This window comes from Choloepus didactylus, chromosome 1 (genome assembly GCF_015220235.1).
Source record: "Choloepus didactylus isolate mChoDid1 chromosome 1, mChoDid1.pri, whole genome shotgun sequence".
In the NCBI taxonomy this organism is placed as follows: domain Eukaryota; kingdom Metazoa; phylum Chordata; class Mammalia; order Pilosa; family Megalonychidae; genus Choloepus; species Choloepus didactylus.
The window spans coordinates 117,464,954-117,490,247 of record NC_051307.1 but is presented as its reverse complement, the minus strand read 5'-3'; the positions used below and the strand labels follow the sequence as shown (position 1 = coordinate 117,490,247).

At 33.0% G+C, this 25,294-nt stretch overlaps 1 protein-coding gene and 1 pseudogene across 4 annotated transcripts in view; one reads left to right on the top strand and one right to left on the bottom strand.

Annotated features, from left to right (window-relative positions):
• NAALADL2 (N-acetylated alpha-linked acidic dipeptidase like 2) overlaps window positions 1-25,294 on the top strand; it is a 1,146,579-nt gene that overhangs the window by 928,626 nt on the left and 192,659 nt on the right. The gene's annotated exons all lie outside the window — the stretch shown is intronic.
• On the bottom strand, window positions 13,758-16,174 carry LOC119509943 (annotated as a pseudogene).

The window sequence follows — 25,294 nt, the reverse complement described above, 5'->3', positions numbered from 1 at the left end:
ATGCTTTTCATAATTGATTCAGATGTGTTATTTCTAGTACACAAAAATAAAATTTATATAGACAGTAGCAAATGTCCAGATTCAACAAAACAATTTTGATTTCAAAAGCTCATTTTATACTGAATTAAAAAGATTTTTTTTTAAGTTGCACATCCATCTTCATTTAGCTTCAAAACTGTCAAAGCCGTGTTTCCCCATGAGAATATCCACAATCATTTTTCATAGGGTTTATCATTTTCACTATTAAAGATACTAGATATACACACATGCACACACACATGCACACACAGACATGCCTGTGTGTCCACACACAAACATGCACATATCCACAAACACTTATATTTGCTATATTCTGGATTTATATATTTAAGACAGAAGTGCATGGATGTGTGGACATTAAGAATCTGGACACAGACTGGATTTTGATCATAGTTCTACTATTTATTAACTATGTTACATTGGCAATTTAGTTAACTTTCCAAATATTTGCTGCCTCATATGTAAGTTGGTGATAACATTAATACCTACCAGATAGGTTTGTTGTGAAAATCTTATGTCTCACATATAGTAAATACTCAATAAATGTTAGATAATATTGGTATTACAGGATTTATTTATAAATCCTGTAATGTTTTCGATCACCAAGTTTGGCTCTGAATACAAACAGCTGAATGGAAATATTAATACTTCTCAATTGTTAAAGCATAATTTTTGCTATGGATTATCAGATTCATCACAGCATTATAAGGAAAATCCAAAATTGTGTTTTGGCTTTTAAAACCAGGCCATCTCACCCCTATTATTATGGTAGTATACTCTATAAAGTTTTCATTATTTCTTGGTAATTAGTGGCAACACTGCAGTCCATTTTCTACTTCCCTGAATTTTTCTGACTTTTCATTGCTTTTCTAGTCATAGGAATGTTGTATCACTGTAGATCAAATAGCATGGGTATCAGTAGTTCTAACTGATTAATTCAGTATTTTGAAATGAGAAAAAGCAAAATTCAGCTTTTTGCAATAGAATTGATTAAATTCAACAATTAAATTATTAGTATTCATTTAATAAAGTCTTTCTTGGAAGCTTAAGTCTTATTCTTAAAAATAAATTAGATGAATTCATTATTTCAAAAATTTACTCTTGAGTTTACTATATCACACCCAGCTAGCCAGCCAAAGAAGAGCTGGATTTCTATATGTAGCCTCTGAGTTCTTTGTCTTTTAATGCTCTATTTGTCAGCATGTTTCCAAGGAAACTGAATTCAGTGACAGCTTTCAACTGGGTACTGCCAAAGATAAATTTGGGCTATGTGTAGAGTTTGCCTTGATCAAGATGACACACAATATGAATCTTGTAATGACTGTAAAATGTTCACTGTGATACTATATTAGATCCCTTTAAAATACTGCACAAAGATTTTGTGTCTCCATTTTGGCATGGTTTGCATGAAAGAAAAGCTATGTTACCTTTGATCGTCGCCAAGTCAAATAGTACCAAATTATATCAGAGGTTTCTATAACCTTGGTGGTAATAAGAAACTTGTGGGAGAATCAGAATTCATTATAAGAGAAGACAGTATATTTCATTCTGCTTTTGTATCTATCTACATCTGTCTATCTGTCCCCATCCATCAATCATCTGTCTACCCACCCACCCACCTACCTACCTACCTACCTATTCATCTATCTGTGTATTCATCTATAGAAAGACTTAGATGAAAAGCAACACCATCTTTTATCTTATTTATTGGTAAAGGGGAATGAAGTACATACATGTGTATTTCCTGCTAGTCTTTGTGTAATGCTAGAGTCAACTTTCTACATGGTCTAGAGTAAATTGCTACTCCCAAGCAAAGCCTTTTTAAAAATTCTATGTCAGTTCTGTCATAACTTAAAAAGCGTTACTCTTTGTTAAACTTTTACAATAAATAAGAAATATATTGTTCTATCATTTGTTATTAAAGGAGTATATGACATTAAAGAAAAGCTCTCCTTTATGAAAAATACCATTGAAAGTTTTATGAAGCATAAAATGTGTTAGGAATCTTGACATAAATTAGTTGAGGTCTAACTCTTCTTTTTAATTGACATTAGCCCAAGATTGGAACTTTTAGATTATTTGTTCTCAGAGAAGTTATTATATATGTAATTTTTCTTATATAAAATACTTTTAATTCAGAAATCTGTTAATTGTGGGTGGTGGTATTTCTGATTAAAGGATACACAATTTATAGGAAAAATCTGAAAATATTATTTACTCATTGAAATGAGTTTTGGACTTAAAAAATATACATAGATAAGTAAACTGATATTTGCACAAAGTATTTCTGTGGGACTAGATTGTTCACTAGTGTTTGGAAACATGGTCTATCTGGAGGAAAAAAAAGAGTATATGGAAGTGTGCAATTTGTTGAACAATGACAGTGGGGATGGGTAAAGCAATACTCCTAGAGTACTTAGAATATTTTTGTATTCTTATGTCTATTATAGGATTATCTGGTAACTTCTAATTCCCTCTCCCAAAAACTCATGTTCTTACATAGTTATATCTTTGTGCATCTCTACCAATTCACTAGTCTTAAATTGCCTTGTCTAGTGAGAATAAGAGTGTATTTTTATGATACAGGGAGTATAGCAATGCTCATTTGGAGCTAGTTTGGCAAAACATAAAATTATTAGTAATCACCTGGGTTCTCCCTGAAATTTGTTCCTTTCTTGGGTATGAATATATTTTGTATGAGGCATGACTATTCATCTATCTCTTGAAACCAAGATTAATTTATATGTTTATTGGGAAGCAGAAACATACATAGACTATTTGATAAAAAAACAAGCTTCATGAGGGAAAGCATTTTTGTCTTTTGTTTGTTTGTTTGTTTGTTTGTTTGTTTGTTTTTTAATATCCTGCTGTATCCCTAGTGCCTGCCTCCTAAGAACACAGATTGTGCACCTGCTGAAAGGGATTCGGAATAAAATATTCATATATTTTAAAGACCCTTTTAATAGATCTCACGAATCAGTGTTTCTTTTTTTGTATGGAGCCAAAAACAATAACAAAATAGTTCCTAATTTGAATGAGTGGTCAAAAACCTATTGAACTAAAATTGTAAGCTTTTCCACTTGTCTTTTCCATTTTAAACACCCTAAATTATTGTCATGTTCAATTTCATTTGTAATCAGTAAAACTAATTTTGGATGAGATGAAAAAATATAGTTACTTATATATAGCTAAGTGCTTTGATTTTTTTTTTCTCTTTTAAAACCTACCAAAGGTTTTACCTCATCATATTTCCAGCTTAAAGTGACAGTTCTTTCACTAATTTCCTATGACACAGTGAATTTCTCCCTCTTCATTTTGATGGTCCCTTAACTTGTATTTTCATCATCTAGGTAATGCAACTGACAAGTGTGTATATGAACACTGACACAGCTCATTGATACATATTGTAGTCATGGAGAATAATTTGCCCAAAGATCATAGCCTGCCCAGCAATTTATCTCACACCTGCCCAGAGAGATGCAACAGTCTGGTTCATCCATCACAGTTCATGATGTAAGCTCCGTGGAATTTGAACTTACAATAAGAAAATGAGATTGGTGTAATAAAGATTATATGCAAGGTGACATAGAGAAAACAGTTACAAGACCATATTTTAAAACAATTTGTCTACATCTAAACATTTAAGTTATGTAGGAAATAATATTTTCACATTAGCAGGGCTTCAAATCAAATTTATGGACTTTAAATGCTGTAATTTCTTGAACTTAAAAACGTGAATTAAATTAAAGAGAAACACTTAAAAATCTTGGAAATCTTTCAACAATAGAATCAGAGGCTAGGTGATTTTCAAAGTCTTAAATACATACAAAAGTGGATTGCAAATAGGAATCTATGTTTTGTTTCTGTGTTTCCATCATATTTTCATAGAATTTAAATGCTAGAAGAAATTTACTTAATCCTAGCAAAATAAACATCACCTCTTCATTTCACTATGATAACCTCTAAATATTTAGAAAATGTCTTACCATATGATCTGGTTTTCAAATCTTGTTCCCCCATAATGAGCAGTTGAGGTGGTTAGGAGAAGACAGTACGTCTGTTTTACAGGTGAGAAAACTGAAATTTGGAAGGGTAAGAAACTTATTCAAGGTCACAAAACCGACTATTGAAAGTACCAAGGATGTAATGTGTATCTCCGGAACCCAGGCTTTTTTCCATACTGCAATACTGCCTTCAGAACATATTGAAATAAGTAGATAAATAGAGTATCAGAATTTCAGAGCAGAAATGGACCTTGGAAACTATCTGGTCAAACCTACTTGATATTTCAGATAAGAAAAAATGAAGTTCAAAGTAAGTGAATAGAATGAGGATGAGAATCAGGTTTCCAGATTCATATATCAGATACTCTTTCCAAGATTCCAAGCTTGAATACTCTGTATGATAATTGTACATGTTAGAACATGTAAATGTATTCTCTCTACTTTATCACTCATAATATAGAAGCAACACTTTCCAAATAAATTGTTCTGCTAGCCTGGAAATGATAGAGGGTTAAAAACAACAACAACAACAAAAAACTTGTGCATAGCTAGGCACCGATCTAACATGAAAAAACTCTGGTTTGAAATTTAAATGAAACACATCATTCTTATGCACCAAAGCCCATTGAGACAGTTCAAATTTTATTTTACTCTTTGTCTTAGCTTTGTAGACAGTGCAACTAGTTCCTGGAGCATAGCTATAAAATTAGAGAAATATTACTTCAGGTATATATGAAATCTTTAAATATTGGTTTCAGCTTAAAGTTGGAAGTTTTTGAATACCTCAGTAGTGTAGATCACATTTTAACATAAATAAGTAAAAAACAAATCCTGCTTTAGTTAGGCTTAGAAAATTAAAGTTTAAATGATTCTAATGATAAGATCTTAAATATATTAGCATTAGTGGTAATAGAACTTGGGTTAATTGATATATTTATTTCTACTATAGAACGTCATACACTGTAGTACATTATACACTTTTGACAAGTGAATATGGCACAATGTGGTAAATATCTTACTTAAATTCCAGTTTTTCCAAATGTTCCTTTAGATGTAAAAATTTATGGAATATAACAAGTCTGTGGTGGTAAGAGAGAAAGAAGATAAAGAGTATGAGGGGATGACTCATTCCTCTGGGACATATACTTAAAAACCCAGCCTTGACTCCAGCTCAAATGTTTCAGAAGAGGAAAATATGTTATATATATTAAAATTTCAGTTGATCCCCACATCCTTTATTGTCTGCCTATGTTTGCAGATTAGGGGCCAGAGAGGGTGGCTGAAGTTCCCCATCATGGGGTTGTTGTTTGTTGTTGCTGTGGTAACTTTCTCATTGTTTCAGAGGGTGCTCTTTCTATGGCTGCTGGTAAAGAAAAGAGGGGAGAGAGAGGACCACAGAGATCCAATATCAAAACTTTTCTGTAAATATTATCACATTTAGCAGCCACTCAACTGGAAATTAGCAAATGAAAGACATGGGTTTGATTTGCCCTCTAGATCCTTTGGTGTACTTCAGTACTCGTAATTTTGAACGTCTGTTTTTTTCACTTACAAAGGGTTAGAGTTAGACAAGAGGATATCTTTTTCCTTCTTTCTGTGAGTCTACCATGAGGAGACATTCAGAATGTCTGTTTGAAATATTGGACTTACATTGGGTTTGTTTCCCTTGAAATCTACTGTTGTTCAATTAAAAGTGATGTCTTTTTCACTGTGATTGTGGAAACCTTGTGGATTGCACTCCCTTTATCCAGTGTATGGACAGATGAGTAGAAAAATGGGGACAAAAACTGAATGAAAAATAGGGTGGGATGGGGGGGATGATTTGGGTGTTCTTTTTTACTTTTATTTTTTATTCTTATTCTGATTCTTTCTGGTGTAAGGAAAATGTTTAAAAATAGATAGGGGTGATGAATGCACAACTATATGATGGTAGTGTGAACAGCTGATTGTACACCATGGATGATTTATGGTATGTGGATATATCTCAATAAAATTGAATTTAAAAAAAATGACATCTTTTGATACAACTCATTTTCCCTGGACTAGTCCATTGGGTATTCAATACATACTGGACTGTTAGGCCTGGATTGTGCAAAATGTACTGATAGGTTGCACAAATTACATTGGTTTAATTCTACACTCCCCTTCAGCTGGTAAGAATTATTATACCCCTTTCCTCCTTGTTCCCAAGAACTATTTCATCAGGCAATATGCAATCTCTCATTAGAGCTTATTATTTTAATAATTACCCAAAGAGATGGAGAAAACCAATTACCCTCATCTTTTTTAGAGCCTTTATTCTTTACAGTGAGCTTTGGTTGCAGCTAGAGTTCCTAAAATGCCATAATATCCTTTTAGTTTGGCTTATGTAGCTATCAGAGGGAGAACCATTGTGGCATTTGATAAGTTTTATTCCATGGCCACATATCTTTTTTATGAGCTATTGTTTGCTCTATTATGATAACCTCAAGAATAGCATTGTAATTTACCTTTAGTATAGCAGACTGCTTTTACTGTATTTTCAGATATTTTCATTTTTCAAACACAAAAATGAGACTGTCTAAAAACTGCAACTCTATGACATGTGAATGAGTTTTGACCTTGTTTTAGTGACTGCAGAATAAATAACACCAATCATACAGTACACAGAAACATTAATGAGTGGAAAGGAAATGATATTTCAAGCCATTCTTGTTAGTTTATATTGTTTGTTTTTTGCATCTAAATGTTAATAAGATTTCTACTCCTTTCTCATGACTGCTGTACTGTTACCAACAATGAATTCTCTTCATCACGTTTTGTCTCAGTGGCAATATCAATTGTATTTTTACTGAAAGAGATTTTTTTTCTTTAACAAAATTACCAGATTAACTTATTTTACATTTAATATAATGAATAGCTAAAAAAAAAAAAAAAAAAAAAGCAGTCATTACCTTTGTGATTTGATATTCTTTTTTTTCAGTTGCAAATTGTTAGGCTGTTAAAAATCAACTTTTATTAATAAGAACAGCTGTTATGTATCAGGTGTTTACTATAGTTACTGTATCATGTGTTTTACATTCAATTTATTTTGGTGGATGTTATTTTCCTCATTTGACCATTGCTGAACAGAGGCATAACGATATTAAAGTAAAGCAAGATCATACAGTGGTGGATTAAGAATTCAAACCCAGGGAAAATAAACTGTATAAACTCAGCTGACTTTGAAGTGAGAGACAGAATATTAAACAATGATAAGGATACCACTTTTGGGAATTAATCAAAGTTTTAGAGAATAGACTACTCAATTACAATCTGTTGAGAGTTTTTAAGACCCGAAAGCATATCTTATTAACACATATTCCCACATGTGCCCCTAACCCCCCAAAGCATTTGAACAAAGGAAAAAGTGTGGCCTAAACTAAATATGACTAGTTAATAATTTTCATGTGAATTAAAGGTACTTACTGATTATGAATTTCAAGTAATGTGACCAAAATTTTTTTTTTTTTTAACAAAAATACTGTGTTAAACAACATTCAGAGATTTCTGCCTTTCTTAGTCCTAATGGTCATATGGGTCGTTTCACCATGCAAAACCTTTTGTGGTCTCTTATGTGGGAATCACCTCCAAAGCTTACATCACCTTCTTTAAATGTCCCAATAACATGCATCTTTATTCATTGAGGATGAAAACAATTTTTGCCAACTGTTTAAAGTTAATCAGGTGAGATTATAACTGCAAAATTCTTAATGTTATACTTAGCACATAAAATACTCAATAAATTTGGGTTTATTATTATTATTGATAATATTTAAATATTAACACCAAATCTGATAACTATGTTGAATGACCAAATTGGGAAATACTGTTTGAATCACTGGGAGTAATGGGATTGATTTTCTTATTTGGCTTTGGACTGACTCTAAATGCATCTCCAAAGGAGAAAATACACAATTTCTTTCAGTAGTGGCAGTATGAGAAGTGTTTAATTTCCCAGGTGATGCAAAGAATGACCATTTATTCAAATGATGAGGCCTAGTCCATTGTTTAAAATACTCTTTTCAGTATTTGATAATAATCTCATAATCAATAATATAAAAATAAAACAGTAATAGCAAAATACTTATTGTAGTGCTTACTGTGTACTATGCACTGTTCTAAGCACTTTGCATCAATTCATTTAATCCTCATAACTTTACAGGGTAAGTTCTATTATTATCACCCCCATTTTACAAAAATGTTTTTCCCATTTTCAAAAATTGCACTCCAAAGACAGTTATAAGTTTCCAGGTCACTGGAGAAATTTAATGCAATTGAAGAGCAATTTTTAATCTCCATAGTAAATATGTGGACTAACTTAATTGGGAACATGAGTGACCTCCAGTTGTGAAAAACAAAACAAAACAAAAACAAAACAAAACCAAAAAATTCCCTATAAACCTTAAACAACCAAAGGATATTTTAAATGCATCTCCCAGGCGAAACATTATTTTAGTTTTGCTTTAAATAAATTAATCAGTTTATAATATTCACTCATGACTTAGGACTTGCTATACTTCCCCGATTTGAAAGTTCTTTCTGGCAAAAGTGAAAAAACAATTTTTTTGAGCGTTTATTTTTTCTTGCTACATTTCTTTCTATAAGTTTCTGCAAAATGTTAATTCCATGATTTGGAACTATTCTGGATATTTATGAAACTGGGGTGCATGAGTAATCTTCTAAATTATTTGAGGAAGACAGTTTATGCTTGCCACAGCAATAGCATTTATTTGTATGAATTTGAAGTAGTACTTTGCACTTTAAGTTGCTAGCATACGCTATCATCGCTTTAAGTGAAAGTTCCAGATATCCTTGGATTTGTTGTTAAAGTAATGTTAGCATGAGATATCTACTATTATTTATTGAGATAATGAAGGGAATATCATGTAAATATTTAGATTCCATTATGAATGAGTCTTTAGCTGTTTGGACTTGGTTTCTCAATTGTCCAAAGAGTTTAATGGCTGAATCCTAATGAGCCTATTTCTTGGAGAATTGTGCCTCAATTTTACAGCTATTTCAGAGAAGATTTTAAAAGGTTGGCAGCTTGATAGAAATAAATAGCTAAATCCCTTTAGAATTACTTTGAAAGAAGAGAATTTCATGTTGGAAAAAGACAAATTGTTTAGACTCAATTACTATATGTTTTAAAGAGAAAATTATTTGTGTCTCCAAAATTCAAACTACTTGAGATTCTCAAGTATAATGTGGTAATTTTACCACTTTTTAAAAAGTATTTCCTCTTACTTTTTTTCAGAATGACTCGCTGAAAATTTCAGTTATTCTACAGTGAGTGTAATTATTCTGATTCACTACTACATTACAATATTAAGTTATAGTACAAAAATTTGTTCTTGGATAATTTTCCATAAAATTTCTTTTTTTTTTTTTTTATTTTGAAGGCTATGTCTCACATTAATACTAAGCTTTTAGTCTTTGATTTCTTTTATTAAAGTGTTACCAAAAGAAATCATTTTTTCCCACCTTTGCAACACTGCTATTTCAGGATTTAAATATAACTTTAATTACCAAAGCCTGGTGGAGCAGGAGCTGCTGAGGGAGGGAAATCTTGCTGAATTAGAATTTGAACTGGAGTCAAGAGTTAATCATTCTTAGAAATTGTGCTGGCTTTTTAATGGTGCTTGGTTGAAACTGCCAGAAGCACATTTCCATTTCCATTTTAACCCCATTCGAGAACATTGGTTTATGACTAAATCGTAAATGCCAGATAATGAATAGTATGCATAAATACTGACTCCGGCTTTACTTTGCTATTCTTATGCAGACATATCTTTCTAACAATGGGAAGTTGTTCTTATCCTGTGGAGAAAGAAAAAAAAAACTCTGCTAGTTTCTTTAAATGAAAATATCTCCGAACAACACTGCTTTCCCTTGGCACCTGGGCAAAGAAAATAAGGTGGTGTTTTTGGGCTTCAGAAAAAGTGAGACAGGGAAAGTAAATTGCATAACCTCTTATGGAGCTCATTACAAAATCTGAGCTTCAAAAGACTGAATTAGCAATAGAAGAAAGAGCCAGTTAGGATTCATAAATCAGAAGTTTGAATGAAAATGAGCAAGTAGGACTTAAAAAAGCCAGTCAAAATGGAATAGGTTCAAAAACCATGATTTATAAATTTGTAATTTTTATTTTTAAGGTGCATACTAAATATTTTTAAATGAAAAATATTTTAAATTTAGGATTTATTAGCATGATTTGTTACCCTTAGATTTTATAAATCCACTGATAGGCTCGTAAATACAGCAAAATGTTTGAAAATGTAAGTTTATAATATAAAGGTACTCTGAGGTATGTAAGCCACTTTTTTCTAGATTGTTTTCTTAAAATTCTCAGATTCAAATTGGAGAATCATCCTTCTTAGATCTCTTCAGCTATTTTATGTTGATAAAACTGCAATGCATGATTAATTTGATGAGGACTGTCAAAGAGTTTCATAGGAACACTTAGTAATCTTTCATATTGAGCTAGAATCTGATCTTATAAAGCCGTTTCCCTTTTGATACCTCTTCATTGTTTGCTATATGCCCAGATGACTCTCTTCTGTCATCATCTGCTTACTTTATCTTACCCCATTAGCAGGCAGACTCACTTGTGTTCTCTCCTTTAAGAAGAAACTTTTGTACAGGTCTTCAAACAATTTGCGGCACCTTCCCATTGCAAAAACATTTTATTTTGAACTGTGTTTTGGTTTTCCCCCCAGCAAGGAGAAATCAGTGCATAGTCTTCCAACTAAATAAAAGTGGATATCTGTATACTATTATTCACATAAAAACAATGTTCTTTCTCGTTTATCAGTCATAAGGATTTATCCTATAATTAGTTCTGTCAAGGACTTTATGTTGCTATGTCCACACATCAAAACAACCGTAGCGCCTTCTGGTTTTAAATACTAATGTCTTTGGTTTCTTGACTTTTTTTTGCTTGTAAATTTGATAAAATCACTAAAATAATTTTTACAATTTACATTTTTGGAATTAGCAAGATATTTAAAAGATTCAAAATTCTCATGTTACCACAGTATGGAGTCTTTTCATATCCATGTTCCCTAATCACACAATTCCTGTCCTCAGGGAAACCAGTGTTGCCAATGTTGTTACTCTTTCATGAATATTAATTTAGGAATCTCTCAATGCATATATTCAATTGGAAAAATAGAGATAGCTGTATAAAACTATTTTAACAAAATAGTTATTAACATTTCATATTAAGGAAAGAATGAGACTGGTTTTGGCACCGAGGGATTGAACATACCTTCTTGACAAAACAGGGGGAAAAGAAAGGTAAAAAAATAAGTTTACAGTGGCTAAGAGATTTCAAATAGAGTCGAGAGGCTATCCTGGAGGTTACTCTTATGCAAGTTCCAGCTAGATATCCCAAATGGCCATAGTATGCCAAGCCCTAAACAACAGTGTCCTGGCATACCTAGGTCCCTATCTAAGACTCTATAAAAGTTTCACTCACTAAGTTTATTTTCTGGAAACTTAAATTCTCCAGAGTGTTCCTATGCCAGATAAGTCCCCAAACCCAGAGGCAATACCCTCTTCAAGAACATCAACCTTGTGCTGAGCCCTTGAGCATGGGACTTGCCCTTATGAAGCTCATTACCACAAAGGAGAGTCTAAAGTTGTATGTAATGGTGCCTAAGAGTCTCCCCCTGAGTACCTCTTCATTGCTCAGATGTGGCCCTCTCTCTCTCTAACTGAGCCATCTCGACAGGTGAACTCGCTGCCCTCCCCCCTACATGGGACCTGACTCCCAGGGGTGTAAATCTCCCTGGCAACGCAGAGTATGACTCCCGGGGATGAATGTGGACCCGGCATCATGGGACTGAGAGTATCTTCTTGACCAAAAGGGGGATGCAAAATGAGACGAAATAGTTTCAGTGGCTGAGAGATTCCAAATGGAGTCGAGAGGTCATTCTGGTGGACATTCTTATGCACTATATAGATAACACCTCTTAGGCTTTAATGTATTGGAATAGCTAGAAGTAAATACCTGAAACTACCAAACTCCAACCCAGCAGTCTGGACTCCTGAAGACAACTATATAATAATGAAGATTGCAGGGGGTGACAGTGTGATTGTGAAGACCTTGTGGATCACACCCCGTTTATCTAGTGCATGGATGAGTAAAAAAATGGGGATAAAAACTAAAGGACAAATGGGGTGGGATGGGGGGATGATTTGGGTGTTTTTTTTTTTCACTTTTATTTTTTATTCTTGTTCTGGTTCTTTCTGATGTAAGGAAAATGTTCAGAGATAGACTGTGGTGATGAACGCATAACTAGTTATCATACTGTGGACAGTGGATTGTATATCATGGATGATTGTATGGTGTGTGAATGTATTTCAATAAAACTGAATTCAATAAAAAAAAAAATACAAAAAAAAAAAAAAAAAGAAAATCAACCAGATGCAGCCCCCTTCCCCATAATGTCGGCACCCCTTTTCAATATAAACAAGTTAGGGGGGTCGCTGCCTACACACCCCTGAAGATCGAGAAAGTGATTAAATGAGAGGAAGATGTAGCAACAGAGAAGATAGGATTTAGCAAAGGGTGACGGATACTGAATCTTTATATTAATACTTTGTTTGGACGCTAGAATATTAGAAGGAAATAACTGAAATGGTGGAGCTATAACCCACAACATTCTTTGAAATCTGCTCTATACCTATATGTTAAATTGTACTTTGGAAGTTATCACCATTTGGTATATATGTTATATTTTTACAATAAGGAAATAACTGAAACTGTGGAACTATAACCCATAACATCCCTTGAAATTACCTATATAACTAGTTGTTAAATTGTACTTTGAAGGTTAAAAAAAAGAATGATTTAATTTGATTTTACTTTATTATAAGATATTAGTTTAAAAAATATCCCTATTGTATTATAGAAAAAAGATCCTGAAAAAATTTGAGAGCTTGAATTTTGTTTTTTTTTTTTTGCTACATGTTTCAATTTAGCATGACATCCATTAAATCCCTGCATTGTTAAATGTTGCAAATAGCACACTTATATCCTCCTGTGTACCCCCCAAACCCTGATGACCAATACTTATATTTTTGCTCTTTATTGTATCAAAGATTTTTTTTTTTACATTTTGTTCAGTAACAGTAATTTCCAACTGCTTAATGTATTATTTTTAAAATTGCAATGGGTTAAATGCTTACCTCCAGTTTTATTACATTTTCTTTGTTTCCAAGTGTTTTATTTTGAATAATCTCCTATTGGGCTGAATATGTATTTTATTTTATTTTTAACTGTCAATATTTTATGTTTAAAAAATCAGACCATTTAAGCAAAGTTTTACATGATATTATATATGTAAAATAAAGTACAATTTCCATTTAATTCAGTCTTTTTTTAAATTATTGTAAGGTCAGGTATTTCCTTAAATTAATTGTATTTCAAAGCTTTGTACATTTACTTTTGTGAAAATACCACTTCTATTTTCTAATGCTATATATATATATATATATATATATGATATATTTATTTATTGGATATTTTGGGTGAAATATCCAACTTAAATAGGAAATAAAAGGAATTATAACACTGCTCCATTTTCCAGCAGTTGTGAAAAACAGACATTTACATATACTTCTAAGTCTTACTGAAAATATCATGTTGGCATTGAATAACATCATAGGTTCAACTGTAGTAATAGGCTATGTATATGCCTGTTGGTTCATACCATGTGCATATTTGGAATATTACTTCCATGTTGCTAAGTGTCATCATAACTATTCTGCTAAGTCTGTGTTGGATACTGGTCCCAAAACTGGTCTGTATACTGGCAGTAAAAAATGATTTCCAAAGCACCTGCTGGTGTAATTTGCTGCACTACAGTGTTCTTAGTTTTTGCCCTCAAATCTCCCTTAAGCAGACTAGAGTAAACTCTGTCATTATTTTCCACATTTTTAAAGGTATTGTATGTACTCCTCTGTGTGTACAGTATCTGTCCCAATGGTCATCCTTCAAGCCTCCTCTTTACCTGAAACAACCTTAACCTCAGTCTTCTATCAACTGAATCTGGTATTAATTGCTTGATTGGCTTCATGAAGCACAGACATATGGTTGCACAGAGATTTAGTCACAGAGATAAAATTGCTAACATGCTTTATGTTACTAGGTGCAAAGAAAGTGTGTTATGCCTGTTTTAATACTTTGATCGGTTCTTCCAATTAGATTAATATAACCCTCTGAGGAGTTAGGAAGTAATACTTGATGACAAATTTTATGTCTCCCACATCAACCCATACCAACTTTCCCATACCAACTAACCCATACCATGCCTTCCCACACCAACCTCTGGGAGATATATCTGTAGCAATCTGGGAGGTATACCTGTAGGAACTTTTGCAAGTTTGAATTCGTTTAGAACTCAGTTCCTGTTGACTCTCAATAACCCACCTAACTATCTTCATTTTTCTCATGAACTCATTACATCTTCTTTTGGTTCTAACAAAAACAATGTTTTTATTTTCCTTCTCTTTCAAGTTCTCTGCCACTAATTGAATATTATTTTCATCCTTTTATACACCATGATAAACTTCCACAATCTGAAGAATGCTGTTATTTACACTCAGTTCTAATGCACTATTGTTTATGTGAATATAATATTTCAGGAAGTCTTCAGTAAGCTATCTTATCTCATTTGGCCAAATTGTACTCCAGATTAAGGTTTGCCTATTTGGTATTATCAGACACATAACCTTGTACAGATTCAAAGCCCATATTAAGCATTCTACATACTTCATCAAGGACAAAGTAGGCTGTTCTTTTCAACTTGATTTGTCTCACATACTGAAAAGTCAATCAGTCTTTCAGGTGTTGAAATTGAGATCTCTCCAAATTATGTGTTTGTGGATCCTTAGGAGTACCACTGTAGAGGCAAGTAGACTTCAACTGATTGTATTCAGCAGCTACTTGCTGTTCTTATTGGCCACTTCCTCTGTTGACACAAAGCACCAAGCAAATAGGTCCATCACATCTTTCTAGATGTGGCTGATGATAGATGTGGAACATGGCAGACAGTAAATAAAGCATTTTTCTAGGATCCAGTCTGAGCTACTCTAATCATATCCAATCTCTTTAAAGCAACTGACTATCCCTTAACTTGAATGGAAGTGGACTCAGTAAAGTTATGTCTTGCAGTTACATACATGACATTTACAGGGTAGTTTGTTTCATGGAAATTCAGAATTTGCTCCAGGCATTTGTGACTGCTAATTAATTTCCTTGCCTCTTCTGTGTGCTTCTACCTCTTGTGCTGTGTGCCTAGCTGTATCAGTGTGATAAAAATCCTCATCAAATTTGGACATCTCATTGAGATTCCACCTTTTTTTACCTAGTTCCCCCACTGTGTTTCCAAATTTCTTTCTAGATAGGGACCCTTCCCTACTTCCTCCTAATCAAGGTGCATCCTGGCCACAGTCTTAGCCACTAGAGTAATCTTGCATGTTGTCAATGTCTGTGATTGGTGAGAAACAAATTGTGAGAATTGTGTGTGCCGAGTCCCTGGAGGTGACTTCAGTAATGGTGAAGCCTTGCAGGGGTGGCAGCAGCTGAACAATGGTGATGATAAGAACTGGAGCTTCGTGACCAGAGACCAGTGGAAATGAATGTGGTTATTTTATTTTTTAAAGAAGGTTAATAGGTACCTTTTTCTTTATGTATTGGAGTGCTGAAAGGAGCCTGTCTATTGCCTTTATAGCAGAAAGAACCTGTGGATAGGTATCTAAAGGGGAGTTCTTTTCATTAGAGCTATGCACACATTTTTCTCATGTCTTTTAGTGTTAACCATTGCAATAATTTTATTTTCCTTTTTACATGACTTGATAATTGTGATATTGTGCCATAGGTATTTTTCCTTATCCTCAAGGAATATCAGTTTTGCGTATTGGGTCTCCTTTGCTTTCCATATCAATCAACTTACCCCATAGTAATTTTTATACCTTTTTTTCCCCTCCATTTTACCTTCTACTGTTTCTTCAAGCCAACACACAATATCTCCATGTGTCCAATATATATTAGGTTTGATCCTCCAGATCCACTTTCCCCACTCGCCACTTTTCTTGAACATGCGTCTGTCCCAAGAGAGTGACCCGTATATCTTGTATTAATAGGTCTCTCGAAACTTCTAGCTTCCTATTGTAATTGGCCAGTGCAGAGCACATAAAGAGACTAGAGCAAGGATAATGAATGAGGTCAGGCTATGTATTCCTTTGGCTCCATTTCTTCAAATTTACTTTGGGTTGGCTGTGCCCATCAACTGAAATTCTATTCTTCTGGAGCCTAAAAAGAGTTATAGCTGCTACTAGCCCTGGTGTATCAGTCAGGGTTCTCCAGAGAAATGGAACCAATAACTAGGAGAATAGATAGATAGATAGATAGATAGATAGATAGATAGATAGGTAGATAGGTAGATAGATAGATAGAGAGATACAAATAGACACAGATAGATATGAGATTTCTTTTAAGAAATTGGATCATGCAATTGTGGGGACTAGCAAGCTCAAAATCCACAGGGCAGGCTGGCAACCTAGAAACTGAGGCAGGAGTTTGTGCTGAAGTTTTGAGGCAGAATTTTTTCTTAGGGAAACCTGTTTTTTTTCTGAAGCCTTCAAATGATTGGATGAGGACCACTCACATTAAATACAATCTCCTTTACGTAAAATCAACTGATTATAGATGTTAACCGCATGAATAAAATACCTTCTCAGCAACATCTGGTTTAATGTTTGAGTAAATAATTGGGTGTTATAGCCTAGCCAAGTTGACACATAAAATTAACAAATTAACCATCAAACCTGGTTACTTTATTTTCATTTGTGGTTCTCTCTGCACCTACAGGTTTGTAAATATTTTATTTTGATGTGTGCCATGTTCTAGATGTGACTGATGCATTCTGATTTTATTTTTAATGTTTCATTCTGTGTTTTTTCTGTGGTTTTAAGTGTATTATCATCACTATAATCTAGTATATATATTTTAATTTCTGGAGCTCTGTTAGCTTATACTTTTATCTCTTTTAATTGCCTTACACTCTCTTTCTTAAAATTTTTCTAGTCATTGATCATTATTTTATCTTTTTGGATAGACTTTTTTTGTTTGTAATTTTCTTGAACTTATGTATAACTCTTCCCCTTCAACCTTCTGTGTTTCTTTGGGCAATTATTCTCTGATAATTAATCTTTGATGAGTTCTTTATTTCCTTTTTATGTGTTTACCTCCTTTTCTTTTGGCAGTTTTTAAATGTTGTTCCTAATCCACTGATTACTATTTTTATTATTGTTATTATTATTAAATTTTGAATACGAGTTTCTCATGGCTGATATATAACTGTGTGTGTGTACATGATTTACCTAGGGTCCTTAGATAGGAGGATACATCCATAACAATCAGAACAGTTTATTGATATGGTTTATCCTTTCAGTTCCCCATCTCTGCTACCCCTCCAGGGACTCCCTCATCTAATTGTCTGGCTCATTAATCCCATGGACTTTGTTTACAAGTAATCAATAGAGTATTTTGTAAACTCACAAACAAGTATTTGTGATGCCTGTGTGTGTTTATTTGATAGGAACATGGCTGTGTCTTCACAGACAAGGTGAAAAAAAGGGCAAGTTAATGAATTTAATTATTAGAGATGGCCAATCAGAACAGTTCAAGCAAACATTATCTTTTCCTGAGTAGGAAATTTTTCCGCTTGAATTACTCTGATCATTGCCTCAGGTCTCCACTTTACCTGAGTAGGAGGTCTTCAGCTGTCTCTATATATTCATAGTTAAATTAGACTTGACTGAAAGACTCAGCCTCTTGGGGACTTCATGAGAGATTTGGAAGATTCAAAGGCTTAGACAGAGCCTTGTAGGTGGGACACTAAAGAATGAAATTACAGCATTGTTGTAGTGTCAATTAAGGTGTATGTTCTGATCTTTTTTTCCCTCTGGTTTTTTAAAATGTATTTTAATAATTGGAAATATTAAAGAAAAGAATATCTTTTAGCAGAGAACAGAATAGTCTACTTAAACCTGGTATTCTTCAAACTAAAAATGATGAGTTCAAGTGAAAAATAGTGGTTCTCTGTCCTTCCCTCTCCCTCAACCCTGCTGACGTGGTCCAGTGACTAGACTATGACCCTTTGATGTCATTTAACAATGGGAAAAAGGCAGCAGAAGTTGGAGAACAAGGCCTTCTGAGTCAGCTCTAAGCAGTTTTGTGCTGAGTGTCTGCTACTATGGATATTAGTTTTGTTTTTGGAGGAATGCACTAAATAAAACACAGTTGCTTTTAGGGGGAAAAAAGAGTTTTGAGGTATCAGCTAATGACTGATGAATGAATGATTCTAAAGTAAGAAAGAAAAATGTGAATTTTATAATCTAAGTTCACTTCATTCCTCTACATAGTCTTTTTGAATGAACTTGAAACATTGTAATATGGAATTGCTTGTGATTTGGAGCAGTGTATAGATATCTATATGCCATAGCATCGCTGCTTGTTCTAACTTGGAATTTAATTCTGTAGTTCTTTTTAGCTATCTTAATTGGAATACCATAGTCCTGAGTCAAACCAATCAATATTAAATCTATTTTACCCATGATAAGCAAATGACTATCTCCATTAACATCAGCAACTGCTGTGCCTGAGAACTGAGGGAAGGCTGTATTTGCTAGTGATTTTCTTACCATGAAAATTGCCTATATCATGCATTTCAGAGACTCAATTTGAGCAGAGCTTTCTCAGTGAAAAATATAACAAATAAACAGAAATAGCATTTGGAGCTTGAGCCCAGACAACCCAAGATAGTACAGTATAAAATGAAGTTGATAGGAGGCAGACAGTGAGAAATCAGAATGACTTCACACACATTTTCACCTGCCTGAAAAAGGAAAAGAAAATGGGGAGGAAAAAAGGATTCTCCTTACCCTTTGGATGAAATTATGGTCACTGATACAAAATCGTTTGAGAGTTTTAAATAACTCAGATGTGCTGTGATGTGTATCATGATTGCTTTGATTAAGAGGTATTTTAACCCAAACATCCTTTTTCAGCAAAGTCTTGCTCTTTTGCTGGTTAGTGTCTTTAAAATGGCTTTCATGGTTATACTAAAAAATGCTCTATAGTTATTTTGACTGCATAAGAAATGCCAATGTTTCAGTGAATAGATTTTTTTTCTTTCCCTATTTGGAAGCTCCCTAGAGGAATGTGTCTATGCTTTCCATTCATTCATCAGTTTGAGGAAAAAATATCCTTTTCTTGAGGAACCTGTTGTCTAGTGCATAGTGGTAGATGTGTGTATGCGTAATTAAAACTGAGACACATAGATGCTAATAGAGGTATAAACCATGCTAAGAAAACACAAATTGTTTATTATTTATTTCAGTTTTCAAAATAATGGTTTTTGAATCTTAACCATGTGCCAGGCTCAGTGCTGAGTGTTTTATAAAATATATACTTGATCCCATTTAGTTTTCACAATAGTTTTATTAGATAGAACTATTCCTTATTACAGGTAAAGAAACTGAGGTTTAGAATGTTTGTATTTTTTGAGGCAAGGACACAGAGCTAATTAATATGCCTAACCTTGTATTTGCATCCAGGCCTGTCAGATCCCAGAGCCCAAGTTCTTTCTTAATCACTAACTTAAATTTCTTCCCTATGCAAATTATCAGTAAATGTTCAATTAAAAGTATCCTTTATAATCCTTATTTAAATATATTTTCAGTATATTTTCAATCTGTCCATCTGCTTTTTACATTGTACTAACATGTTATGTCACAGCTGATCTGAAAATAGTTTGTTTATATGATTTTTTAAACAGATACCAAATATGTGCAAAATAAGTACATTATAATTTATTCTGGAGATGTGTATAGAAAATCAGGTTCTCCTGATCTGAATGCTTATATATTTATGTTCATAGGAATCAACTTTATTATGCTCTTCAGAGTATTTCTAACTTTAACCGAATAATCTGTTTATTGCAAATCACTTACACTTTCTAAATATTAGAATTTAATTGTGATGGTATTAAAACCATCATAAGGTGAGAACTGATGTATACTGAAATATTTAATTGTCCAAAATTCATACGAGTTTTTATTATAACGTCTTAAGGTCAAACACATTTATTTATGTGCTCTCTTAGATTATTCTAAAATAAGTGCTTCAAAATTATTCAGTACTTTTGTACAAAATGTCTCTGTTTTCATTTTTTAAGAACCCCTTCTATTCCACACATTGCAATAATAGATAAAATATGAAAATAGAAAACTAAAAAGACATACCAATTCAGGCAACTGTGACCATGATTTCATCAGCTATGAAGTGTAAATCTCTGAAAATGCACTTCTCAGGATGGGAATCCAAACCCAACTCACTGCTTGAAGACAGGAGTTGATGTGGAGCCCTGTTGCAAATGAAAGTAGGCTTTCAAAACAATCAATCAATCCTGTTACCGATTTCCACCTGCAACTATAGGTTTCTAAAAGCTGCAGGCCAAAAGAAGTTAGCAACTGAACCAGTTTCTCTGTTGTATTGGCGTTTGAATGATATTTCCAATAGCATCATGGGGCAAAAGTGCCAAAATGCCAATATAACTTTAGGTCTGGGCTATTTGGCACCAGCCATAGTATCACTAGATGGGATGGATGATTCAGGTGACCACAAAAGAAGAGCAAAATAAACCAAAAACCTTCCCCTCAAACAAGCTTGAACATGCAGATCTAAATGCTACATGAGAAGAAATCAATTATGATAAAGACAGCTAAAAAAATTAGAATGTAAATTCTCTACAGCAAAAAAAAAAAATGTTATGGAACTTAATAACGTATGTTCTAAATTCAAGAAATAAATAAATGGGTCCAGCACTGAGATATAAGAGATAATAAATATAAAAGAGCAGTTGTGGCAGATTGTAGAATAGACTGATTAATTCTATTATTTACCCAAAACAAATTCCAGAAAAAGAGAATGGAGACAATAGCATAAATGCAGTCTTTGAAAATATAACATAAAAATATCTTAAAAGAGTTTCTTTTAAAGTCAACATTTATTATTTCTGGTTTGTTTTCTAATTATTTTTTATTTTTATTTTTTTGGGTATATGCATCTGCAGAAATTAACAATTTTGAGTTGCTTGCCATATTCTTATCCTTAAAATTCTAGAATACTTCTCTTATACTTTTATAAGAAAAAACTCCATAAGTTATTTTGTCTATCTGATATTACTCTATGAACTGAATATGTAATACTCTTGAGGAAAGACATAAAAAAAAAAAAAATCAAAAAGAGAGATCCCAAAGTAAATAAATATAAAGCTGAGCATAATGCCCTTATGTTTTCTGGGATAGAGCTGGGTAGAATATTGATAGAAAGCCCAGAGAAATTTGAGAGGTTAGTGATTCTCCAGAAGGCAAAACTGAAAGCATGAAGTATAAGCAATGGCAAGTCTACATAGCAAATATTCTCTAAACAAACTCAATAATCCAGTAACTTTCAAAAATGTATATTGATAATGATATACATTAATCAGAGAAACAATTTTAGTTCTAAATGAATTCCTAGTATTTTGTGTTAGACTACTGTTCAATATTATTTTTCCAGAAAATTGACTGATTTGGGTCAAATTTGACACCAGATAAAGGCACTATAAATTGGGGGTTGAATCATGTCCCCAAGACATGTTCAAGTCCTAAACCCAGTTCCAGTGGGTGTGAATCCATTTGTAAATAGGACCTTCAAATATGGAATTATTTATTAAGGTGTGGACTCATTTGTGAAAAGGAGCTTCAAAAGATAAGGCCACATTGAATCAGGGTGGGCCTTAATCCTTAAGGCTGAAGTCCTTATGAGCAAAGGAAATTGGACACGAAGGTAGGAGCCAGAAGAAACCAGAAGTAAGAAGCCAGGGAGGAGAGAGAAATCGCTGTGTGACTGAGGCAGAGATGCAAGCCAAGGAACCCCAAGGATTGCAGTAAGGCAGCACCAGAATGCTGCAGACACTGGGAGAAAGCATGGCTTGTTGAGGACTTGACTTTAAACCTCAAAATCCCAAATTCCCAAACTGAGCCAAAAAATTCCTGTTGCTTAAGCCAACCATTGTTTGGTGTTTGTCATAGCAGCCCTGGCAAACTAAGACACTAATTTTATATATGAAGTTACAAAAGAAGGTTCTGGGATGTAGGACACAGCAATGTTCTGCTTCTTTAAGATTAGAACTTGCTTTGTTAAAACGAATCCTGTTCAGATTCTTAGGTTTTGATGTGATAAAGACTCTGAAAAGACAGTTACAATTCTGACATTTATATTGCAATCATGCTGATTAATGGACGTTAAAAGTTCCTGTCTATAAAATAAAAATCTGAAATGGATTAATAAATTTGAGAAAATTTAATACAGCATTACACCTTTTAGGTCATCAATGGCCAGTAGAACAGTAGTAGGTATTCAAAGCTTTCCTGTTCTTTAGAGACACTATAATTTTTATTTTTTGGGGAAAAATGATAAGTGGTATTAAGGAACTATTAGCAGAAGGGTGGTTCTTTTATTATTGAGATATGCAAGTGCCCATTACAAACAGATCTTTTTAATAAAAAATAAAGAAGATAAAACATTCAGCTCCATGATTTGAACATAGAAAACCCACAATATATATTGGTTGAATAAATGATGAATTTGTGGTATTTTATCTTACAGGTCTCCCAAAATTTAACAATTTTAAAATATAGCCTACAAATGAACCAAATTGGTGAAAAATAAGGGAGAAAATGGAATAGAAAATAAGATAATATGAGATTTGAATGTCATTGGAAGTATATTTTCTCATTCCCCAATATCATAGGACTAAGATGTATCACCCTAGCAACATGATAATTAAGATTGATCTTATAGTAGAAACAATTTTATAATGAATACTTTAATTGTTCTCTGGAGTACTTTCATAAAGGAGATGCATTAGATTGGAAGTTAAAGAGTCAGCTGACTTAGGAAATCATGATCATAAAAAAATAATTAGACAATAATTCAAAAAAAGGAACGCCATTGCTTTCATGGAAGGAAAATGTTTTCTGGTTTCTCTGTTTTTTGACAGATTTTTAAAAATAGCAAAATGGAGCAATTGCAGTTTCAAGTTAACATCAGACCATACCAAAGCCTGTAATTAAGACTTCTTTTAGATAATTAATATCCTTCACAGTAAAGCGTAATCATAATCCTATTCACTTTTCTGTCATTTTTAAAGTGACTATATGGAATCTGATCTCCAGAAGTGTATCACATAGTATTCTTTTATAAATCCAAAATATATATAAAAATTATCTTAAATATAAATATTTGAAATGGTGTTTAAAAATCTTTAAGTAAATATGTTAGAGAACAGTTTCTTTTATTTTCTCATTTTCTCCTCTGCTATCTACTTTAAAAGTAATTGTCATTAAAATTTAATTTTCAAATAAAACATGAAGGGAAATAATTAATTTTTCAATCAGGATCTATTTGCTGGGAATGTCTTATAGAACTGTTTCCCAAAATTTCTGACATCGATTGCAAAGTTCTCCTAGCAGGATGAACACTTCCACATATGAATTCAAGGAGACAAATTGTTGAGCAATTATGTGTCAGTTCTTCAACCCCTGCACTAACCTCTGAAAGCTCAGAATCATGCTAGGCAAGAGGTCCCCTCTTTAGGGGTCCATCAGACCCTCAAGTACCCCCCACCTCCATGCATGCAGGCCTCAGCCTTGCTCATCAGACTTTTACTGACTCCTAGAATCAAGTCCCATTATAATCTGTCTCAATCTGCAATTTTGTCCTAGTCTATTACTTGTCAGTCTCCCAGGATAGTAAAATAAATTAGAAATGGTTCTTAACTTTGGTTTGTTTACAATTTATAGAGGAGATAGATGGGTAAAAAGGTAATTTTTACTAATAACTGTTTCTGCATTCCTCTATTCTGAGCTGCTTTTCTCCCATGAGATTCTGTCCCATTGTTCTGAACTGCTTAATAATTCTTCCTTCATGAATACTACTGAGGTCTGATTTTAAAAATATCTTTGGTATTGTCATGCTTTAATAAAATAAGTAGTAATTATGGAGTTTAGATAATTTATAACCAGTATGAGAATAACAATGGAAAAAATCATGAATTAAAGTTACGTACGTACTTTGTGAAGGATATTAATAAGTTAGCATAAAGAATAACTGTATGCCTTAATTCCAGATTTAGATATGTATCATTTTATAAAATGTAGGAGAAGACTTGCTCAAATTTACTTGCAGACTTCAAAAGTTTCTTCCATTTATAAATGGACACTAAACATTCAAACATTCCAAAGCAAACAAAAAATTAGATTTAACAATAAGCAAGAATAGAGATTTGTAATTGCTATATGTTGTAAGAAACCTCCCTGCAGTGAATATTAGTGGATATTTGCTTATATACATATTAATTACTATTTTATATAAAGTATTTACAGTCCAACTTTGATTACATAATGTAATCACATTCTAGCTTTAGATGATTTCCTTCATAAAGATTATTCAACAAATGGTTTAAAATTGGTGGCTTGGTTATATTTGCTCATTATATTTACATTTTATGCTTGTATTATTTTATTTAATCTCACCATTTGGAATATTATTTGTCCCATTTTCAGATGATAAAATAAAATCTTACAGGTCAAAGCTATTGGATGGCAGACCCAGAATTTGAATTTGAAATCTCATTCTAGATAAATAATTTGCTCTAAATCATAGGGGAAAAAAACATTCTTTAGTGAAACTGTCATAAACTCCTAAATAGTGGCAAATTGTTACCCTTAAATGGTCAATTTGACATTAAAAACAGTATCAAGTAATCTGGAATAAACTGTGGTAAACAAAACAGGCAATAAAATTGGGTGTTGCAAGTTAAATTTTTTGAAGTGAGGTGTGTTTATAAATTAATAAAAATCGTTTTCTCATAAATCATTTGTGAAAGCATTTTCAAGGTACAGTTAGTGTTATTTATTCAAGGATTCCACATTTGCAAATCCACCCACTTGTTAAAGTTTATTTGTAACCCCCAATCAATATTTGCATCTCTTCTGTGCCCGTGGCAAAACATTGAGTCACCTGACATGTACGTACCCAGTTGAGTAAGAACAGGGTGATGCTCTGCCTTCTTGTTTCAGCTCTCATAGTATATATAGTGGCAGGTTTT